We start from the raw sequence: 23776 nt of genomic DNA on the forward strand, positions 1-23776 counted from the left end.
AGAGAGAGAGAGAGAGAGAGAGAGAGAGAGAGAGAGAGAGAGAGAGAGAGAGAGAGCAATTTGAGGGTCTTTGTAAAGTCACAGTAATGCCCCGGCATCCATTTTGTGCCTTCGGTACATTGTGAATTGGCCTCTGATGAAAGACGCTTTGATAACTATCCCAATGCTCTTGCCATGTAACATAATCACAGCTGCTATTACAGTCAAAATGGAGACCTGTAGACTTAAATGGAGGGATATGGAAGTAAGTGGCTCTAGATAATCAACAGAAGATGGAGCTGTAACAAAAGACTGGATCTGTGTGTATTCTCATGTGGCCACCATCTCATCATGCTATGCATCTGCTATTAATACAGCCTTGATGAAGCCAGGTTGCATCACCCTGTTACTCCGACATGTAAGGGCTTGCATAATTGGTTATGGTTCAAGCTGTAGATGTCATCAATAACTCAGGCTTGTGTTGGTACTGTATTCAATGGTGTTCATCTCAAAATGAATGTAGGTCAAATAGCGCTAAAAACAAGACTCATGAGACGTCTCCCCTCTGCACGTAGGTTCCCCTGTTTCCTTCTGTTCTCTTCTATAACAGGGAAAAGGTTCACTCAGGTAGTCATCCAGATATGCAAATCATCCATGGATGACAGATCTTTATGCGATACATCTGTCACCCTGATATATGATTTAACCGTCACAGCGGTCTCTATTCTCTAATCARGGGCCAGATACTAAACTACCATACACACTCTGCATTCCCCAGGTGCCATTGGCTCCTCCCCAACTGCTGCCATGGAGACCCCTGCTGTTCCCATTTGAATTGCCTGTCCTTCACACATATGCAAATACACATGCACAGCCTACACACAGTATGTACACAGCTTCAGATTTGTTCCAGTGATGCACACAGGCAGCTGTTCTGCCACTGCCCTGTGGAGGGGAGTGCAGTGGATCCTCCAGTGGACCACTCACATGCAGTTCACAGTGCACACTCCCAGGAGGTTTAATGAGTGGGGGATGGCCGGCACACAACAGCAGCAGCAGACTCTCCTCACTGTCCGTCTCAGCTGTTCATTACGGACCTGCTGCTCTGCTCCCCACTGCCAACACTCAGGAAAGAGTTAATTGCGTCCTTCTAGATGATTTCCCATCAGTTTAGTTTGGCTGAGAGAGCAGGCAAACACACACACATGCGAACCCAGGTGCACACACACACACAAACAGACAAACACACACAGACACACACGCACGCACACACACACACACATACCCTGTGCGTACTGTGGTTAGTTAGTCACATGTGGAAGGTTTGTTGTAAAAAAGCTTTGAGATTACAGCTCCATTGTGAACATACATTACTCTAGAGAGCACAAAACCTTGAGAAATCAAAACATTGTATTCCTGACCACACCTGTGTGGCTATGTTCCTGCCTTCGAATGAAAACACCACCAGAGAAATCAGCCCAATCGAAGACMCATCCTTCCAAAACCCGATTGGGTCAGAGAGTGTCTGTCTTGACTCTATAAAACAACCCATTCTCCTCCGGAAGATCAATGCAGACCAATACAAGTTAAATTACCCCCCAAACACACGTGGACTCTTTGCCCAGATACGACATCCATGAATTTGTTCTGAGAGGCCTCAATGATTTTCCACCGGTAGTCCAATGTGATCTCCAACAAATTGAACGTGGAAAGCRTTTGACACATTATGCATTAGGTGTTATCGTTGAATTCCATTACGGTTAATGCCTGCTCAGAGTTCCTTCACTAGTGTACCGTCACACGGATACAGAATTTACTGTGAAATTGGACTAGCGAGCCGAGACGTTTTCTCTCCACACCCATGGATAATGACCAGTAAAGATAACTTGGGGGAGAATAATTGTTAAAGGAGCCTTACTCATAATAGCACATCATTTACATAGTTTACATAAAAGGGACATGATTATGAGAGAGAGAGAGTTGGTCATCTCTGTCTCAGACTTCAAGCCCAGGCATTTCAAAGTTGTGTTTCACAACAAATGTCTGTGCAGGCCGAGGAAGTTTTGTGCGAAGCAATCACGACTGAGGGAATTTTCTCTCCCCCCCTTCTTTCTGCCTGCTTTTGTCTTCCCCTCTCTCTCAGTGACATCCATCTCTCCTAGAGCTCCACCATGGCAGCCTGGGTACTGTAAGAAAGCCTCTGGCCTGTGAGAGAATARCAATCACTTTACCTTGGATAACCCAGAGAGCATTGGCCACAGTAGTGGGGGGAGAGGAAGAAATAGGAATCAGCCATCCTTGGAAAAGATGGAGGAGCCCACGCTCAAATGGCCCTCTGTCAACTAGGCGTACTGCTCTTTCTCTCTCTCTCTCTCTCTCCCTCTTTCTCTCACTCTCTTTCCACTCCTATGGCACTCGCATATCAGACACGACACCTGTCAACCTCCATCATGGTCATCGGTGCTCTAGCAGGTCCTGTCTCTGGACAGGGCTGATTAAGCTGGACCTAGAGACCTGCAATGACAAAATGTGTGCCGAACCGAGCCATCCCACGGTGTATGAGCAGGTGACTGCCAGACCATGGGAAACAGGAGGGCTGTATTGTTAAATGACTGTGTTCCCATCGAGCCCTGGCTTGGACCACTGGAGGATGAATAAGGAAATAACAGCCAGAGTCCTGCTGCCCAGGAACAATTTCCCCTCCACTGCCAGCTGGTGGACCCCATCCATCCCCACCTCACCTCCCCTCCCCTTGCTCTCTGCGTACTATGGTCCACAGGGAGGTTAGAGATGGAGCTCTCTGTGACAGCCAGTTACTGTATGAACCTACTGAAGGAAGCTGGAGGGGAGGCAGAGAAGAGTAACTTTCACCAGCGAGTGTATTTCAAACAGTTTTTTTGTCTTTGTTTGCTTTGTTAACTCAGATGTGGAGGTGTATTTCAGCGCCCTCAATGGAAAATGACTAACCTCTCAGAAAGCCTACCCTCATGTTATTAGAACACACAATCAACCATTTTCACAGACCAATTCGAAAAGCCAAAGGCCTTTGTATTTGGGAAAACGACTGCACTTACAGGGGATCTTTTGATCAGGGCGTTGTTGCCATTGCAGCGGGTATGTGAGGGCTGCGTCCCCACTAAACGCTCTGTCTCCAAAGTTTTTTTGTTGTCAGAGAGAGTGTCACCCCCAAAGTACCTTGAGACAGGGATTAAACACGGCAGCTCGTCTTCATCACAGTAATCTTGTTTGCTCAGAGGGCAGTGTCTATAGAGGACAGAGCACAGCCACACTCACTGTCACAGGGATAAGAAGCTACCTTCTTGCACTTTAAAGGAGACGAGGCTGAACAGCGTTGGAGCTGTGTTTGTGTTCGTGTGTACACATAAAGAGCTTCGGTATGTGGTGTCGCTGCAGATCAAGGACCGCGAAAATATTTACAATCACTCAAGTGGACCTATAGTACTATTCAGTACAACTGACCATATTGTAGAGTGCTGATTGCAATATTGTAAAGGACAAAGGAATACAAGTTCTTCAATATCCAGATATTGTGAATTCATCATTGATGGCAGCTGTTCAAGTAGTTTCCATGTGCTTTGACATGGAACATGGGAGAAAAATACATTTTGATCTGCACATGAGTTTTTTTAGGTGCAGAAAAATGTCTGCCAGAGTTCAGGAAGTTTACGATTTAAAGTGATCGCCTGGGTTTATACTGTAATTACTCTCACCACGAGCCGCCATCAGCCAGCAGAAGGAGCGGATTGCAAACGGGATAGCTAATCCACAGAAATAGCCTGTTAACCTCGGAGCGGCATGTCTCCACCCAAGACTTATGATTCAAGCTTTGTGGGCATGCCGAGGGAGGTTGGTGGGAATAAGACTCAGTCGGGGAGAACTGAGAGAGTTGTMAAAAAAAWTATGAAAAACATACTATTCGGAGAGACAAGACAATAACAAAAGCCTTCTCGCTGGCTTTCATTTGTCACCTGTTCCTTCGTCGTCGCTGCATATCCTTAAATAGCACTTTTATTTCCATCCGGACATTTCTACAACCAGCCAGAGTACAAGAGGGGAACGAAAGAGCATTATGAGCACCGAACATTGCTTGTGGCTGACAGCCCTTACAAACAGCCAGTGCAAGGCAGACAGACAGGCAGTCTCCCTCTCCTGAAATAGTTAAGGAAAAGTATGGAGGAGTGACAACGTGCTCAGTCTTTATGAGCTAGTGTAGGGTTGAAATGAGAGAAACCAGATGGAAATCAGTATGCTGAAGAAAGTGTTGTTCCACCTTCGTTCTTCAACGTATGGCAGGTTTCAGAGCTTCAGCAGAAAGTATTAGATGAATGCACTATCTGTAAGTCGCTCTGGATAAGAGTGTCTGCTAAATGACACAATTTTTTATGCAAATGTAAAGTATGAGTGGGTCAGATTGTTCTTACATACAGTTGAAGTCGGAAGTTTACATACACCTTAGCCAAATACATTTAAACTCAGTTTTTCACCATTCCTGACATTTAATCCTAGTAAAAATTCCCTGTTTTAGGTCAGCTAGGATCACCACTTCATTTTAAGAATGTGAAATGTCAGCTTTTATTTCTTTCATCACATTCCCAGTGGGTCAGACGTTTACATACACTCAATTAGTATTTGGTAGCATTGTCTTTACATTGTTTAACTTGGGTCAAAAGTTTCGTGGTAGCCTTCCACAAGCTTCCCACAATAAGTTGGGTGAATTTTGGCCCATTACTCCTGACAGAGCTGGTGTAACTGAGTCAGGTTTGTAGGCCTCCGTGCTCGCACACGCTTTTTCAGTTCTGCCCACACATTTTCTATAGGATTGAGTCAGGGCTTTGTGATGGCCACTCCAATACCCTGACTTTGTTGTTCTTTAAGCCATTTTGCCACAACTTGGGAAGTATGCTTGGGGTCATTGTCCATTTGGAAGACCCATTTGCGACAAAGCTTTAACTTCCTGACTGATGTCTTGAGATGTTGCTTCAATATATCCACATAATTTTCATACCTCATGATGCTATATATTTTTGTGAAGTGCACCAGGCCCTCCTGCAGCAAGGCACCTCCACAAATGATGCTGCCACCCCCATGCTTCTCGGTTGGGATGTGTTCTTCGGCTTGCAAGCGTCCCCTTTTTCCTCCAAACACAACGATGGTCATTATGACCAAACAGTTCATTTTGTATCATCAGACCAGAGGACATTTCTCCAAAAAGTACGATCATTGTCCCCATGTGCAGTTGAAAAACGTAGTCTGGCTTTTTTATGGCGGTTTGAAGCAGTGGCTTCTTCCTTGCTGAGCGGCTTTCAGGTTATGTCGATATAGGACTATTTTACTGTGGATATAGATAATTTGTACCTGTTTCCTCCAGCATCTTTCACAAGGTCCCAAGCAGTCGCCAAAGGACGTTCATCTCTAGGAGACAGAAGCCTCTCCTTCCTGAGCGGTATGACGGCTGCTTGGTCCTATGGGTTTTATACTTGCGTACTATTGTTTGTTCAGATGAACGTGGTACTTCAGGCATTTGGAAATTGCTCCCAAGGATGACTAGACTTGTGGAGTCTACAATTTTTTTTTCTGAGGTCTTGGCTGATTTCTTTAGATTTTCCCATGATGTCAAGGCAAAGAGGCACTGAGTTTGAAGGTAGGCCTTGAAATACACAGGTACACCGCCAGACACCGCCAATTGACTCAAATGATGTCAATTAGCCTATCAGAAGCTTCTAAAGCCATGACATCATTTGACATGACATGAATTTTCCAAGCTGTGTAAAGGTACAGTCAATTTAGTGTATGTAAACTTCTGACCCACTGGAATTTTGACACAGTGAATTATTGTCACGTTCGCTGGAATAATTATCGGACCAAGGTGCAGCGGATGTTGAGTTCCACATAATTTATTAGAAAGTGAAACTTAGCAAAACTAAACAATAAACAATAAACTAACAASGAACCGTGACTACAGAGGTGCTACGTGCACCAACTCAAAACAATATCCCATAAACCACAGGTGGAAAAAATGCTACTTAAATATGATCCCCAATTAGAGACAACGATTACCAGCTGCCTCTAATTGGGAATCATACCAATCACCAACATAGAAAAACAAAACTAGAACCCCACATAGGAATAATAAACTAGACTAACCCCCAGTCACACCCTGACCTACTCTACCATAGAAAATAAGGGCTCTCTATGGTCAGGACGTGACAATTATAAGTGAAATAATCTGTCTGTTAACAATTGTTGGAAAAATTGCTTTTGTCATGCACAAAGTAGATGTCCTAACTGACTTGCAAAAACTATAGTTTGTTAACAAGAMATTTGTGGAGTGGTTGAAAAACGAGTTTTAATGACTCCAACCTAAGTGTATGTAAACTTCTGACTTCAACTCTATATGTCCTATATATATCTACCTCTCTGTCAACTAACAGAACCAGGGTAATATGCTTGTGTGTTGCACACAAAGCCCGCCAAAACAGACAACTTAACAACGGCCTTATAGTATTAGCTGTGGGAAGTCAGAGGTCCACAACATGAATACAGACGTAGACTCCGTTGGCGCATCACAATAGAGTCGGTCTTAAAGTGCCGACCAGGGAAGGTGCCTCACTCATCAGTGTTAGTGTGGTAGAGTGGACTTGCTGGGGACAGATGATGAGCCTGGTCGAGCTCCAATCGCACAGGGACCGCCTTCTGCGTAGCCTAGAGGTATGCTGGGTAACAGTTGCTAATCATCTCCACGGTGCTCCCCGCCAGCGTAGAGTGACCACAGAGGGGGTTGGAGGATGGGCCTGGAGGTGCCAAGGCCACACCACATAATTATACAGTAAATACTTAAGTTCCTTCTCCGATCTACAGTACCACTGTAGCCACTGCCATAAACAGAGCCCTGTACAGGTATCACTCTATAGAAWTCAATTTCCCCCAGTGTTCTASTGATTGGACGCTGTTGCTTTCCACAGAACTGCCTGGTTTCACAGAATGTGCTCTGACATGATTGTTGTGATGAGACTTCTCTAGCTGTCAGGAAGGCTGTTTCTTACAGTCCAGGCTTAGGTAGAATCTGAGGCAGAGAACACCAGTATCCTGTCCTTCTTTAAGAGCAAGGAGGAGATGTGTTTGTATGCCTGTTTATATGCCTGTTTTGTTGAGGCATTGTATGGTGTCCCAACGCATGATGAAAATACATACTAAATGCTCGATTCATATTTGTAAAACAMAATCGCTTGGCTATTGTCAAAATCCAAACAATTAAAACTAAGCGAAAATATGTTGGTTCTTCCCTCATTGTTTTCTCCATCTGATAATGACATTTTCACAAGCATCTCCTTGTCATGACCAACGAATATGACTTCTCATGAGATGCTTTGCCATCATATTCCACATTGGATCCCCCTTCAGAAACGATGGGATGGTATGAGCCATGGTCAGGGGATTACACCAGCTGACATATCTGGGGCGTTGGGTTTCTGCCTCAGTGCCTGTCAARGGGAGCAAGGCTCTGGTGATTGGCACGGCCAAGTCCTCAAGGTCATGTTTGTYTTTACCGCTCACCCCTCTCTGTAGATTACTGGGGTAATATATCTCCTGTCACCCATCCCCCCCTAGCTCTGGTCCTTAACCAGTACACACATCTACAGATGGTTTCCACCACGTGTCTCCTTCATGTTGTAACCCAAGCCAGGGAAATATACCAGAACACAAACCTTGTATGTATGATTTGTCTCCCGTCGGAATACTAACAGACGGAAATGTAATCTCTCCCGTTGGCATCGTTCTGAGCTGAGGGTTGGGCTTGGTCGTGATYGCAGACCATAGCTCTYAGGAACCGGCCAAGGCTGCATGGGSCCTTATATTCATCACAGGGCAACGAGACGGATCGCATCATTCAACCGGCTGCTGCCCAAGACCCATTCAAAAGTTAAAAGCGAAGAAGCGATAAAGAGCTACCTGGTCAGAATACAGATGAGTTCTAGAGGAGGCATCTGATGTGAGGATGATGGAGATGGACTCACGTGTTCCGGCAAGCAGAGAGGTGGAGGGAGAGAGGGAGACGGAGAGTGGTGGATACCCTAAGTGGAAATGCAGGATGGAGGAATAACACGGTGAAAAGAAAGATGAGGGGAGGCGGGTGAAAAGCAGGCGCCACGCCGGGAAAAGGAAGACTTATGTGACGCACCACAAAGGGTGGCTGGCTGTTGCAGATACTGTAGCTGACAAATTGTAGGAGTCACGAAAGCCAACGCTCATTTCGACGAAAGCGGCGGTTTGGATATCATAACGACAACGTCATTGTGTTCCTACGATGGAGGTTATTTTCACACTCATCCAGCTGAGCGGTGGAAGTGGTAGCGAGCCCATTGATTTGCATGAAACCATTGTTCTGTGTTTACTTGTCACAACACTGCTGTACTCTGTGTGTACATTGAGTAATATACACAGGAGAACAGCTGGAAACGTTGGCAGTGCTAAATCTAATGTGTGTGGCAAGGTTCAAAGCAATCCCACTAGTTACTTACTGTAGCATAGACACTCAAACAAGCTCATTACACACACACACACACACACACACACACACACACACACACACACACACACACACACACACACACACACACACACACACACACACACACACACACACACACACACACACACACACACACACACACACACACACACCACACACACACACACACACACACAACACACACACACACACACAAAAATGTGACAATAAAAATAACATTGAAAAAGTACACACTCTCGCATACTAAAGAGGTTAATGACTTGTGGGGGTGTGTGTGTGTGTGTGTGTGTGTGTGTGTGTGTGTGTTTGTGTGTTAGTAATGTGGTGGAGATTTCATTCATTTACATGTATTATACCAAGCACCACCATATCATTGTACCATCCAAGTTCTTTGCGTGCGTGCCGTATGTCACACTGGCTGAGGATGGCTGTGCTGGGGTTGATATCAACTGTTGTTGACAGAGTGGCACCAATTGTTAGGCAAATGGCTTTCATGGGTATGTTAACAGGAGCACGTGATTCATTCTATAGCAGGAGATTACGGTTGAAAAATGTATTTCACCGCACTGGCTACATCTATGGTAATACATACGGCTATAATGTGAAGAGCTCCATTGAGCTCCAAGTAGGGAAATTAATAATGTTATCGTGTGGGAATTCAATGGCAACTTGTCCTTCTCTTGAATGTTAAGTAGGGGATGAGGGTTTCAGGGGATCTCTTGATGGCATGTTGTTTATGTATAGCTAACGGTACGCTTTAACTTGAAATGAAAACGACTTTCTGACAAAATTTGAAACGTGTAATATCTGAAAATTTGACTAGCTAGACTATCTTACCCGTATACACGGATGCTTCTCTGTCACGGATGCCATTGTTGCCCTTAGTTTGAAGATGTAATCCGGAGACAGGTGTTTTATACAACAGCCTACTGTGTGTTCTCTTTTCGACTCCGTCTGAATATATATTTGCAATCAAACTCYAGAATTTTCTCTATCTCATACTCTAATTGCACCGGACATTCCACTGATTTCAAAACKTGGTCCTCCAGAAAGTGGAGAGCAACACTTATGCAGTTCTACTACGTGATATCTTTGAAAGAAAAGCTGTGTTAGAAAGGATTACTTACACATACTGACCAGCTCATGTTATAGACAGAAGCGAGCTACATGGCAGACCAATCCGAACTCATCTCTCGGCATCACCATCCCATCCATTATCTCAGCCAATCACGGCCAGCGGGTTCAGGTCTTTTTCCGTGCCTAAACCAACTAGGCTCGTAATTTAACAGTTTTATTGGTATTTACAAATGGCATACAAGTTTGTTATTAAAGCACATGAAAGTTCATATGTTCCAGAAGGCATTTCTGCAAAAAACGCATTTTGATTCAAAAAAGAGTTCAAATGGCTTTTAAAATCTATTCTAATGGGTCTCCTGTGAAGTAGTGACGCGCGACATACGCCTAGTTTCCTGAAATGAGACACAAATTGCCTCTGAATTTTTGTGCCTTTGTGTACCTGCCAGTGCCAGCCGGAGGTAATAGCTTTTAATCTGTACATCAAGGCCYGGCAATAAGCTCTTTAACAGTAATGGGGGAATGAATAGGGAATCACAAACTCAATCTCCCCTCCCGACGCCGTCAAGATGGTGCTGATAGCTCTCCATCACAGCAGAACCTTGGGACATATGCTGCAAGGACAGATCTTATTTGCATTTTTTATTTATCCATTTTGAAGTAATATATTCTGTGATTCTGTGAATCTCCATCCAGATGTTTATTGGATATTGGTTTTGGATTTTAGAATACATTTTAAAACCAAACTACAGTCAATCGATCACATTTGTTTTGTTTCAAACATTATTTACAATGAAATGAGACATTGAAGTAGTATTGAAAATCCCCTGCTGTGACCCTAACTAGAGCACTCCTCCACATCATCCACCTCCTCCACAATGGAGTGCCTTTCACACCGCAGTGGCAGGCAGCATCTGTGGGGAGGAGATCCCCAGCTGGTCCCCGTCCCTGGTCTCCAGCTCATGACTTGGTTCCTCCGGCTTCCTAATGAACACGACCAATCGACTGTGAAAGCGCTCCATCGATAATGGATCCCTGCCACCTCCTCACTGACACACACACACACACACACACACACACACACACACACACACACACACACACACACACACACACACACACACACACACACACACACACACACACACACACACACACACACACACACACACACACACCACCCACACTCACACACACACACACACACACACACACACACACACACACACACACACACACACACACACACAAACACAAACAAACAAACAAACTGAGCTGATGGAAAAATCAACAGGGGGAAATGACATGGGTTCACTTCACCGTGCCTTGGTTCTGGATACCGCCATTTGAGCCCATTGCCGTGCACATTGATTGGCTATAAGAATTGAAATGCAAATGCTATTGGTCTTGTTTGTGCCCTGGCTTGTAAAGTACTCTTAAAAGAAAATGGCTGCTCTCAAGAACACAATAGTATCTGACTGGGCTAGTTTGAAATGTCTCTTGAAAACAGGAACCGACCTGCAGTAACTAGTCTCAATTCAGTTCTATCAACTTTGCATGCTTTTTGTTGTTCCACATTAACATGTTCCGTCTGTCTCTTCCTCAGTTTTGAACTATCGCAAATACGTGCAACTCCTGTTTAAAGAAGAAGAAGCAGCATTGGAAGAGCCCCTAGCAGCAGGCACCGCTGAGTTAAAGGTTAGTCTCTGTTCCCTCGTCCTCAAAGACAGGGAAACAAAACAGACACCCTGTCTCAGTGGAAATGCCACAGGTCCACAGAGCCACTCTGGCTATTCACTGTCTCAGACCCCAAGGATCTCCAACCCCTATGGGAAAATAACCTCAGTCGCCTGGTTCCTTATCCTTAAATGCCAATGACCACAAGGGGGCAATCCCAAAAAGAAGAAGAATTCCACAGAGATTTGTTTCACAATGTACAAAGACTAACACTAATTAGTATGGATTATTCCGCACATTTTGTGTATACATGCATGAAACAACTCATAGAGGCCCCCATTGCACTTTTCTAATAGAAAATATACATCAAACAGTGGTACGCAGCACTGAAAGCCTCATTAGTACTGTAGAGTAAGATATGTGATACTACGGTCTCTGGCCACCATAGCTCATTGATGGACTTAAGACTTGGACTAATGAAGTATTGATTTGACCTATTAGAGCAGGAAAGGCACAAACATACTATTAGGCTATAATGTAAAGAGCTCCATTGAGCTCCAAGTAGGAAGATGAGTCATGTTATTGTGTGGGAATCCAATGGCAACTACTGTAGTCCTTATCTTGAATGTTAAGTAGGGGGTGGGTGTGGGGTTCAGGGGTTCTGTTGATGGCATGTTGTTTATATTCATTCCTGCACACTACTGCACACATTTGAATGTCATGCTGTGACAAACATTAACAGCCAGAGCAACATTTTCAGATCCAACAACATACGTGATAATCCTCTCTCTCAAGCTATGGGAGACTGAGCTTGTGTGGCCAAGGGCACAACATGCCAACCAAGGTCATCAGAAATGGCAAACACAAATATGACAACACCACACACTGTTGATCAACATCTTATTTGAATAAATACCAGGAAAACAAATGAAGAGTGAAAAAAAACTATTAAGATGAAGGCTTAAGGGAGTTTTATCATCACACACAAGGTTTCCAATATGGCTTGAGTAGGAATTAATGAATTTGGATTAAACCAGTGTTAATATAAGCCAGGCAAATCATATGGAGTCTTACCCTGGTGTAAGTTTAACCAATAGGGAACTCTGTCCTGGTGTCTGTTCACAAACCGTATTTCCTCCCTCCCTCGCACTACACTACACAATACCACTCTACTATAACAACATGTACATCCAGCTGGCGAGGCAGGTGTAGCAGGGTTGAGTGGCCATTTGCTGAGGCATTGTGGCTGATTCAGGCCTTGTTAAATTCCATTTTGTTTGTGAGCGGTGCTGAGCTCGGCCTCCTCTGGGCGTATAAGGGCAGACTCCGAAGCCACCACACCGACAGGGGACCGAGGGGAGCGGTCCCAATTTGTCATCCTTATTACCCATGACATATCCAAAGTGGCAGAGTGCGGCCCATGGAGATATGGAGAGAAAGAGAAAGAGGGAGAGAGGGGGAAAGATAGAGGTGGGCACCTCAGGTGAACCAGGGAGTCTGTCTCCTATCCCCCCTCCCCCTCATGAACCTCTGAGCAGGGCCCCAATCTGCCTGGCTTAAACAATGGAATTCAATGACGGCGATTAGGGCAGACGGCGGTAAAGTAAAGGAGTCCCGGCCAGGTTCCCACCTCTCTCCCTCAAGTCTAACTCACTTAGTCTCTGTAGCTCTGCTGCGACGGGGCCGAAGAATAGAGCATGAAGCTCGCGCTTTTACTCTGGCTAGCTATCTCAACGATGAGGCTAAATGAAGAAGCTACATAACCCTGGCATGGCAATAGGGTTCTAGTCAAGGACATCTACAAGGTGACTTCCAAATGGAAGAAGAGGTAGTTGGACGGGGGTGGGTGTCTTGCCTTCAGCCACGTGACATGATTGGAGAGGTTTTCTTCACTGAATGAGTCCCCCCTCTCCTCTGCCCACCTTCCCACGGCGGAGATTAAGATCGCTTGTTGTAATTATTGCTCCTTGAGGCAGCCTAATTCTGCCAAGGAGATAGCATCACACCAGTCAGGTGCTTCAGAGGGTATCTGGCACCAGCTGTTGTCGTCCTCTGCGTGTTCCAAACGGCATTGTTTTGTGATACATGTCTGTTGAACGACTGGCTTCTCTGGCTTCTGGAGCGCTGCCAATCCCCCGTCTGTCTCCAGATTCGCTCTCCTTCGCTAACCACGTTATAGGAAAAAATAAGGGGGAAAGAATCACACGCAAAAGCCAAAAACGCTGAGGTGTCTGGGATTTTTGCCACCTGACGTACTGTGAGGCATCAATCATCCGCCACCACAGTCCCATGAAACATCTGTTTTAGACACACCGGGAGCCTGGCCGCCTCCCATCCAAACACAGGTGTTTGACACGCACATTCAGCTCTGCCCAACAAGCAGCCATTTTTTACCATCAGGTACAGTAATGTAAGGGTTAGAGAACACAAATTAACGGGAATGAATGCATACATTCAGAAACCTTCACAGGTGTACGATATGTCATATAGTATATGCATTACAGGAGAAAAATGGGCACAACAGTTGTTTGCTTTTCAAGTGATTCATGTTCAAGCAAGCAGTATCATCACTAGCGAGCTCCTGTTATGGTAGTGACATTGAATGTTACAGTGATAACACTGAGAGTTATGGTGGTGACATTGAGAGTAACGGCGGTGACACTGAGCGTTACCGTGGTGACATTGACAGTTACGGTGGTGACATTGAGAGTAGCGGTGGTGAAATTCTGAGTTACGGTGGTGACATTGAGAGTAACGGTGGTGACATTGAGAGTAACGGTGGTGACATTGAGAGTAACGGTGGTGACATTGAGAGTAACAGTGGTGAAATTGTGAGTTACGGTTGTGATATGGAAGGTTACGGGCAGATGCAGAGCCGGACTCCTCTATGAGTTCTCTCTGGGGAATGACTCCCCACCGAGAAATAATCTGCGCCTGTGTCAAGTTTCATTGGCTGTTCAATATTCTAATTCCTCAAAGACGAAGCTCAGCTCAACCCCGTTACAGACGTGTGTCACCGCAAATCACCCTCAACAGCACGTGCATCACCCTGTCTTTCCCCAGCAGATCTATCGGTGCCACTTTGCTAGGGTAACCGTAATCAGTTCAGGCACTGATCTATTGCCCTCGCTCAGCAGTGGAGTAGGATCCTTAGTTGGGTGTCTTTTCTGTCTGGGGGAAGCGTAACGAGGAACGAGCAGCAATCGCTGTGGGTGTGAAGATAAAAAGCCTGCTGCTTTCATCAACAAGCCTTAATGATCCTCAAAAAACAGACTAGTGTATATGATCACATCTTATAGGCTGAATCCAGGCTGTATCACATCCGGCCGTGATTGGGTGTCCCATAGGGCGGCGCACAATTGGCCCAGCGTCGTCTGGGTTTGGCCGGGGTAGGCCGTCATTGTAAATAAGAATTTCTTCTTAACTGACTTGCCAAGTTAAATAAAGGTTAAATAAAATACATTTACATTTAAATAATAAGAAGGGATGTCTATTAATTTGCTCTAATTGTGATGGAGTGACAGGCAATTAAGGAACATGGTGTGTGTTTCAATGCCTCTGTCATCCCTGGGAATGTGTGGGCTGGATGAAAAAGCACATCAGACCTCAGCTTATGACAGCGCTGGTATATGGTCGTGGAGGTAAAAACAGTTATTGTCAAGGCTGTCAACTCCGGAACATGGAGAATGGAATCTCATAAGCATGAAGTTACATTGGTCATTGGGAATTGCCTCAACATTGGTAACCTTTGGCTCCATTTACTACATTTGAGCAGGTTAATGTACGTTGTCACTGTGCGTGGCTACTCATGCGTGGATTCATGTTAATGTGTGAGTGATATTAATTGAGAAGAGGAGAAATAAATTTAATCAGTGTTAGTTATTAGACTGACCTTTATTTAAATTGGCTATTGTGTCTGTTTGCGTGCGTGCGTGCGTGCGTGCGTGCGTGCGTGCGTGTGTGCGTGCGTGCGTGCTCAGTGGCAGATCGTGACAAACCCTCAATCTTTACATGGGAGCTGCTACTGTTCAGGTCTCCCCTCTTCTCCGCCCCAATTTTTTTCTCTCGCTCTCTCTCTCTCTCTCATTCTTTTGCTCACTCTCCTCCATCTAACTCTCCCTTCCTCTAGCTTTTCTTCCCTGCTTTCTCTCCCTTGTTCCTACACTCATCCATTCTTCTCTCTCCCTCTATCTGTCGAGGCCCTGTCCCCATCTCTCTCCCAGCAGGTCACAGCCCCTTCTGGTCTGAGCATAGACACCAGGGGGGAACCCTGTGATGTGGCCAGCTACAGTATTCCCACACTGGGCCACTTCACCACCATCACGCTGGGCCGATCTACTGTCAGACTCCCCACTCCAACCACACACACTGCTCACTCCACCAACCACAGCACGGCAATGAGTCAATCCACACGCTATCGGGAAGGGCAGAGAGTAGTTGGAAACATGAGAGTGTCACACCCTGATCTGGTTCACCTGTCCTTGTTATTGTCTCCACCACCTCCAGGTGTTGCTTACTATCCCCGGTGTATTTATCCCTGTGTTTCCTGTCTCTCTGTGCCAGTTCGTCTTGTTTGCCAAGTCAACTAGCATTTTTCCTTGCTCCTATTTTTCCCAGTCTCTGTTTATTTCTAGTCCTCCTGGTTTCGATCCTCTGTCTGTTCTGACTACCAGCCTGCCTGACCACTCTGCCTGTCCTGACTACCAGCCTGCCTGACCACTCTGTCTGTTCTGACTACCAGCCTGCCTGACCACTCTGTCTGTTCTGACTACCAGCCTGCCTGACCACTCTGCCTGTCCTGACTACTCGGCCTGCCTGACCACTCTGCTTCGCTTGACACAGCCGCTGACCACTCTGTCTGTTCTGACTACCCAGCCTGCCTCGACCACTCTGCTGTCCTGACTACAGCACTGCCTGACCACTCTGTCTGTTCTGACTACCAGCCTGCCTGACCACGATCTTGCTACGCTTCATGACTACAGCCTGCCTGACCACTCTGTCTGTTCTGACTACCAGCCTGCCTGACACTCTGTCTGTCCTGACTACCAGCCTGCCTGACCACTCTGTCTGTTCTGACTACCAGCCTGCCTGACCACTCTGTCTGTTCTGACTACCAGCCTGCCTATCCCTTTGTACTGTTTTGGACTCGGATCTGGTTTCTGACCCCTGCCTGGCCTGACTTCGAGACTGCCTTTCGCCTGGTACTGTTTGGACTCTGACCTGGTTTATGAACTCTYGCCTGTCCMCAACCTGCCTTTGCCTACTCCCTTTGTTATAATAAATATCGKAGCTCGGCCATCGGCCTCCTGTGTCTGCATTTGGGTCTCGCCTTGTGCCCTTAAAGAGAGCTGATGTTCAGGATTTTAAAATAAGAGAGGGRGAGAATCAGAGGTCTGAGACAGTCAGACATTTGAATGTATGTGTCAGTCTCAATGTGAACTGCAAAGGTATAAACAAGTCCTGGTTTAAGTTGCACTCCACCTTTAAGATCACCCATCCATTGGCATCAATGTGTTATTCATGCCACGGATCAAGTTTCAAGTCATCTGTGTCATCCAGGATCTTGAGTCAGGATGGTGGCCATGCAGCTCATTCCAGATATGAGCAGAGTGACCTTGAAAGACCTGGTCTGTATATAGTTGATAGATGGAAAGGCAGCGGTATGGCTGCTGAGGTAATTTAATTATCAGACCCTCCACAGGCTAGGGTAATGACTGCTCTCCAAATCTTCCCTAATCCCCTATCCCAGTCCTCTACACAGACAGGCCCTGCCYGGGGCTCTCTGACTGTCTGACACAGGCAGTACTAACTCCTATACCCTGACTCTGTCTGTAGTCCCAGCCTGCTGKCATACAATACTGTAATATACAGTCCCTTCGGAAAGTATTCAGACCCCTTGACTTTTTCCAMATTTTTGTTACATTATAGCCTTGTTCTAAAATTGATTAAATAAATAAAAATGTCCTCAGCTATCTACACACAATACCCCATAATGACAAAGCAAAAACAGTTTTTAGAGATTTTTACAAATAAATAAATAAACAGAAATACCTTATTTGCATAAGTATTCAGACCCTTTGCCATGAGACCTGACATTTTTCTCAGTGCATCCTGTTTCCATCGATTATCCTTGATGTTTCTACAACTTGATTAGAGTCCACCTGTGTTAAATTCAATTGATTGGACGTGATTTGGATAGGCACATACCTGTCTATATAAGGTCCCACAGTTGATARTGCATGTCAGAGCAAAAACAAAGCCATGAGGTCGAAATAATTGTCTGTAGAGCTCCGAGACAGGATTGTGTCAAAGGACAGATCTGGGGAAGGGTACCAAAACATTTCTGCAGCATTAAAGGTCCCCAAGAACACAGTGGCCTCCATCATTCTTAAATGGAAGAAGTTTCCTAGAGCTGGGCCCCGGCCAAATGAGCAACCGGGAGAAGGCGTTGGTCAGGGAGGTGACCAAGAACCTAATGTCACTCTGACAGAGCTCTAGAGTTCTCTGTGGAGATGGGAGAACTTCCAGAATGAAACCATGTCTGCAGCTCTCCACCAATCAGGCCTTTATGGTAGAGTGTCAGACAGAAGTCACTCCTCAGTTAAAGGCACAAGACAGCCCAGCCTCAGACCATGAGAAACAAGATTGAACTATTTGGCCTGAATGCAAGCGTCACGTCTGGAGGAAACCTGGCACATTCCTACGGGGAGCATGGTGGTGCAGCATCATGCAGTGGGGAAATATTTCAGTGGAGGGACTGGGATACTAGTCAGGATCGAGGCAAAGATGAACGAAGCATAGTACAGAGAGATCCTTTATGGAAACCTGCTCCAGAACGTTCAGTACATCAGACTGGGGTGAAGATTCACCTTCCAACAGGACAACGACCCTAAGCACACAGCCAAGACAACCCAGGAGTGGCTTCGGGACAAGTGGACAGCTGGTCCTTGAGTGGACCAGCCAGACCCAGACTTGACCCAATCGAACATCTTTGAAGAGACCTGAAAATAGTTGTGCAGCAATGCTCCCCATCAACCTGACAGAGATTGAGAGGATGCATAGAAGAAATGGGAGAAACTCCCCCAAACACAGGTGTGCCAATTGTAGCTCTTATACCCAGAAGACTCGAAGCTGTAATCACTGCAAAGAGTGCTTCAACAATGTACTGAGTAAGGGGTCTGAGATACTTATGTAAATGTGATATTTTAGTTTTTTCTGTAATACATTTGCTTGTTTTTGCTTTGTGATATGGGGAATTGTGTGTAGAATTGGATGTGTTATATTTTATAGTCTTGTATATAGACTCAAAAAATGTCGAGATTCAAAGGGTCTGATTATTAGTTGAATAACTTGAAGATTAGCGACTTGTGTATTGTGTCGTGAGTAGCTGCACCTGTGGTGCTTGTGTGCTGCGTGCGGTCCGTGCGTCGTGGTCGTGGTCGCGTGCGTGCGCGGCGTGTGTGTGTGTGCGTGCGTGCGTGGTGGGTGGGTGTGTGTGTGTGTGCTGTGTGTGTGTGTGTGTGTGTGTGTGTGTGTGTGTGTGTGTGTGTGTGTGTGTGTGTGTGTGTGTGTGTGTGTGTGTGTGTGTGTGTGTGTGTGTGTGTGATGTGTGTGTGTGTGTGGATGGTTCTTGAGTGTAAAGGGGCCGTCCTCTCTCCATGAAAACATCTTTATTAATTACCCCTCCTGAGAGAGATAGGAGGTGACCCCAGACTAGAGTCGGACAATTCATCGGAATGGCCTATTAATTAGGGCGATTTCAAGTTTTTCATAACAATCGGTAATCGGGCATTTTGGACCCGATTGTGGCCGATTACATTGCACTCCACGAGGAGACTGCGTGGCAGGCTGACTACCTGTTACGCGAGTGCAGCAAGAAGCCAAGGTAAGTTGCTAGCTAGCATTAAACTTATCTTATAAACAATCAATCTTAACATAATCACTAGTTAACTACACATGGTTGATGATATTACTAGTTTATCTAGCTTGTCCTGCGTTGCATAATCGATGCGGTGCCTGTTAATTTCTCATCGAATCACAGCCTACTTCGCCAAAGGGTTATGATTTAACAGCGCATTCGCGAAAAAGCACTGTTGTTGCACCAATGTGTACCTAACATACATCAATGCTCTAAAACAATATCAGACCTGCATATTTAGTTAATATTGCCTGCTAACATGAATTCTTTTAACTAGGGAATTGTGTCACTTTTGTGTCACTTCGCGTTCGTGCAAGCAGTCAGGGTATATGCAGCAGTTTGGGCCCCTGGCTCGTTGCGAACTGTGTAAGACCATTTATTCTAACAAAGACCGTCATTAATTTGCCAGAATTGTACATAATTATGACATAACATTAAAGGTTGTGCATGTAACCAGCAATATTTAGACTTAGGGATGCCACCCATTAGTAAAATACGGAACGGTTCCGTATTTCACTGAAAGAATAACGTTCTTGTTTTCGAAATTATAGTTCGGATTTGACCATATTAATGACCTAAGGCTTGTATTTGTTATTATGTTATAATTAAGTCTATGATTTGATATTTGATAGAGCAGTCTGATTGAGCGGTGGGTGGAGGCAGCAGCAGGCTCGTAGCATTCATTCAAACAGCACTTTTGTGCGTTTGCAGCAGCTCTTCGCTGTGCTTCAAGCATTGAGCTGTTTATGACTTCAAGCCTATCAACTACCGAGATTCGGCGGTGTAACCGATGTGAAATGGATAGCTAGTTAGCGGGGTGCGCGCTAATAGCGTTTCAATCGGTGACGTCACTCATTCTGAGACTTGAAGTAGTTGTTCCCTTGCTCAGCAAGGGCCGCGGCTTTTGTGGACGATGGGTAACGATGCTTCGAGGTGGGCTGTTGTCGATGTGTTCCTGGTTTGAGCCCAGGTAGGGCGAGGAGAGGGACGGAAGCTATACTGTTACACTGGCATACTATTGTGCCTATAAGAACATCCAATAGTCAAAGGTATATGAAATACAAATGTATAGAGAGAAATAGTCCTATAATTCCTATAATAACTACAACCTAAAATTTCTTACCTGGGAATATTGAAGACTCATGTTAAAAGGAACACCAGCTTTCATATGTTCTCATGTCTGAGCAAGGAACTTAAACGTTAGCTTTTTTACAAGGCACATATTGCACTTTTACTTTCTTCTCAACACTTTGTTTTTGCATTATTTAAACCAAATTGAACATGTTTCATTATTTATTTGAGGCTAAATTATTTATTGATGTATTATATTAAGTTAAAATAAAAGTGTTCATTCAGTATTGGTGTAATTGTCATTATTACAAAAAAAAAATAAATGTTAAAAATCTGCCTATTAATCGTATCGCTTTTTTGGTCCACTGATAGTCGATATCGGTATCGGCGTTGAAAAATCATAATCGGTCGACCTCTACCCCTGACCTCTCAGAGGTCCGAACGTAGACCTGGCTGTGGGGACTGACTGTCTCCTCTCAGTCAAACCACTGGAGAGCCAAAATGCCCACTACACAACATCGCAGGGGAGCCACACCATCTTGTGGGTGGAGGAGAGTATGCTTGCTTGCTCGGTCTACGTCTCTGCTTTGAATTTTTGGTGATTAGTCAGACACAAAGTAGCTGTTCACTTCCACCTCCGTCAAGTACTATCCTATATATAGTATAGTGAGTTGTGAAGATGACGTGATTAGATAGGCACTGTGAAAAGTGGTTCTTTAGATGAACCCCCCTCCCCCTCTCTCCCTCCCTTCCTCTGCCCCTCCTCCCCCTCCTCCCTCTTCTCCTCTCTCCTATCCAAGCATCTGTGCAGAGTCAGTGGTGTTGGCATGTGCTAATGACCCAGCAGGGGGTGTGTGTGTGTGTTGTGTGTGTGGGTGTGTGTGTGTGTGTGTGTGTGTGTGTGTTGTGTGTGTTGTGTGGGTGTGTGTTGTGTGTGTGTGTGTGTGTGTGTGTGTGTGTTGTTGTTGTGTGTGTGGTGTGTGTGGTTTGTGTGGTGTGTATGGTTTTTATGTGTGCGTTTGTGTGTGTGTATGAGTGTGTTTATGTGTGCGTTTGTGTGTGAGTACATGAGTGTGGTTTTTATGTGTGTGGTGTGTGTGTGCCAACAGAGAGTGAAAGGAGCACCTGTGCGTGTTGAAAAGAGCCTGCTGGTCCTACCTTATGAACAGCACCTCATCCTCCAGGCTGGATTGATAGAGCTTTAAGGCAGCTTCCTGCCTGCGGAACAGAGAGAGAGAGAGAGAGTGTAACGAGGCTATCAGATGTAATTAAAGCAAGTGTCTCTTCTCTGTAAGAAAGTCAGAATACTCAGAAATATGTCTGACTCACTAAGAATTCTTTGAACAGTATAACACCCATGGGTAGTGTGGAAATGAGCTGACTATGACGGGGGCATAATAACCATACAGACTGGACTATTCCTAGGATGGAAGACAATGCAGGTGGCAGACAGGCTGAGTTGGGAATCGACTATGACATATAATATCTCAATTTACAAGGGTACAGGAAGGGCTAGGACTGTCAAAGTATATCTTCAAATGTTGACCTTTTGGAGATTGCTGCCTTTTTCTCTTCCCACTCCTTTTATCTCCATCTCTTTCTCCTGCCCTCTCTTCTTCTCTCCACCTTTCTTTCTCTGTCTCTCTTCCTGTCCCTGCTGACCCTCTGACTCGCCACTCCTCACAGCTAGCATTCTTCGGGAAGACAAACTCTTCACTTCAGGCTCTCTTCATGAACTTGGCAGGCGAGAGCTAGGTTGTTAATTTATTTCCCCCTCCAAGAGAATCATTCTGCTCCTCACGGGCCACTAGACAGAAGTCAGGCCAAGATTATTTCATGAAATGTTTTTAGTTGGGTTTTTTCCCAGTTATTTTTTTCAACTTTTTTGGAGTGGACCCCCTCTCTCTTTCTTTTTGGAATTGGCAACACTTTGTGTTCATCTCAGTCTGATGGGCTGTAGCCTCTTCGTCCCCAAAGCTTCCAGAACAAAGCCTGTTGACTGTATCAGCCAAGTGGTGGRTRACAAAGTCTAGGAGAGAGAGGAGACCAGGATGAAATATTTATTTTGCAGACTGGCTGTGTGGCAGCCATTTGCTGTTATGTTGTGTCCCACTGCCTTGGTCTAGCTAGCTAACGTAGTCTGTTTGTTAGTTTGATTTGTTTGTTTGCATAGATTCGTTTTTGGTTTCTAGTCTCTTGTGACTTTTCATCTGAAAAAGGGAAACTTTTTTCTGTGACTCCTGACTTCAAGGCTCACTACATCTAATCATGCAGTGGTGTACTGTGGCCTTGTTTTCTCTCAGTTTTTCTTGTTGTTTTGTTGTTGTTGTTGTTTTACCATTCGCTGCATATTTACGATAACRGAACATAAAATGTTGCCATGGGGATAGACCCACCCCGGGACAACAGAAGGCATTAAGGCACCGAACCACAGAGGAGAAAGCCTTCCAGCCAATCAGCAAACAGCTCACTGTTGCCAAGGTGTTGTCGAGATGAGAGATAGGATTGAGATAAGAAGTGAWTGCGTACAGTGTGTTTGCACCTTTCAATAGCTCATAGTGCTGTTTGGATTTCCACGTTTTTCTCTCTGTCCATAGTCCAGTAACATACCTTATAGAAGTCCGAGAGCATGACGGCTCACATTGCCACTCCATGATAAAATATTCTCTCTGATTGAGCCTTTTCATGCAAGACGTTTCCTCTGCCTGCTGAGACTGGAACAGCTCTTTACCCTCCAACCCCTAGGGGCAGTATTTAGTACCCCAGGGCCCTGTTAAGTCACTAACCATTTTACAGCTACCTGCATTTAATGTTCACAGAGTCATTACGATCAGCTAGCTTGAATCTCACCTAGACGACGATCCGTGGCTTTTCACTGTTGTCCTCTTTCCCTTAGTTCCCTCCTCTCTGAGAACTCACTGAGATCTATCACTGACAGACTGCATGCTATGGTTAGTCAGACACTGGAGGTGTTAACTGGGCTGCAGTCTGCAGCTGTGTTGTTAGAACAGCCTCTGTGGAGCTGAGGTGTTGGGGTGTGTRTGTGTTTGTTTGAGAAGCTGTGGGGTGAGCTCGTCAGGGAGATGGAAGATAATCTCCAACCCCCTCTTTTCCTCCCTTTCCTGTCTTCCTGAGACCACTGGGGCGGAAATCTGCACTGTCCCCACGCAGCGTTACTCCTATCCATCCCTACGCAATACACACACACACACACACCCAAATACACACACACACACACACACACACACACACACACATTTACATTACATTTAAGTCATTTAGCAGACGCTCTTATCCAGAGCGACTTACAAATTGGTGCATTCACCTTATGATATCCTCTTTTAAGGGGGGGGGGGGTTAGAAGGATTACTTTATCCTATCCTAGGTATTCCTTAAAGAGGTGGGGTTTCAGGTGTCTCCGGAAGGTGGTGATTGACTCCGCTGACCTGGCGTCGTGAGGGAGTTTGTTCCACCATTGGGGTGCCAGAGCAGCGAACAGTTTTGAC

General features: G+C 45.3%; 1 protein-coding gene across 1 annotated transcript in view; it reads left to right on the forward strand.

Moving 5' to 3' along the window:
* Window positions 1-23776, forward strand: part of LOC111951481 (synaptotagmin-1-like) — a 229376-nt gene that overhangs the window by 86543 nt on the left and 119057 nt on the right. The window contains exon 3 of the mRNA XM_023969602.2: window positions 11211-11302. The gene's annotated coding sequence lies outside the window, so the exon portion shown is untranslated. The remainder of the gene's footprint in view (window positions 1-11210; window positions 11303-23776) is intronic.

This window comes from Salvelinus sp. IW2-2015, linkage group LG24 (genome assembly GCF_002910315.2).
Source record: "Salvelinus sp. IW2-2015 linkage group LG24, ASM291031v2, whole genome shotgun sequence".
NCBI lineage: Eukaryota > Metazoa > Chordata > Actinopteri > Salmoniformes > Salmonidae > Salvelinus > Salvelinus sp. IW2-2015.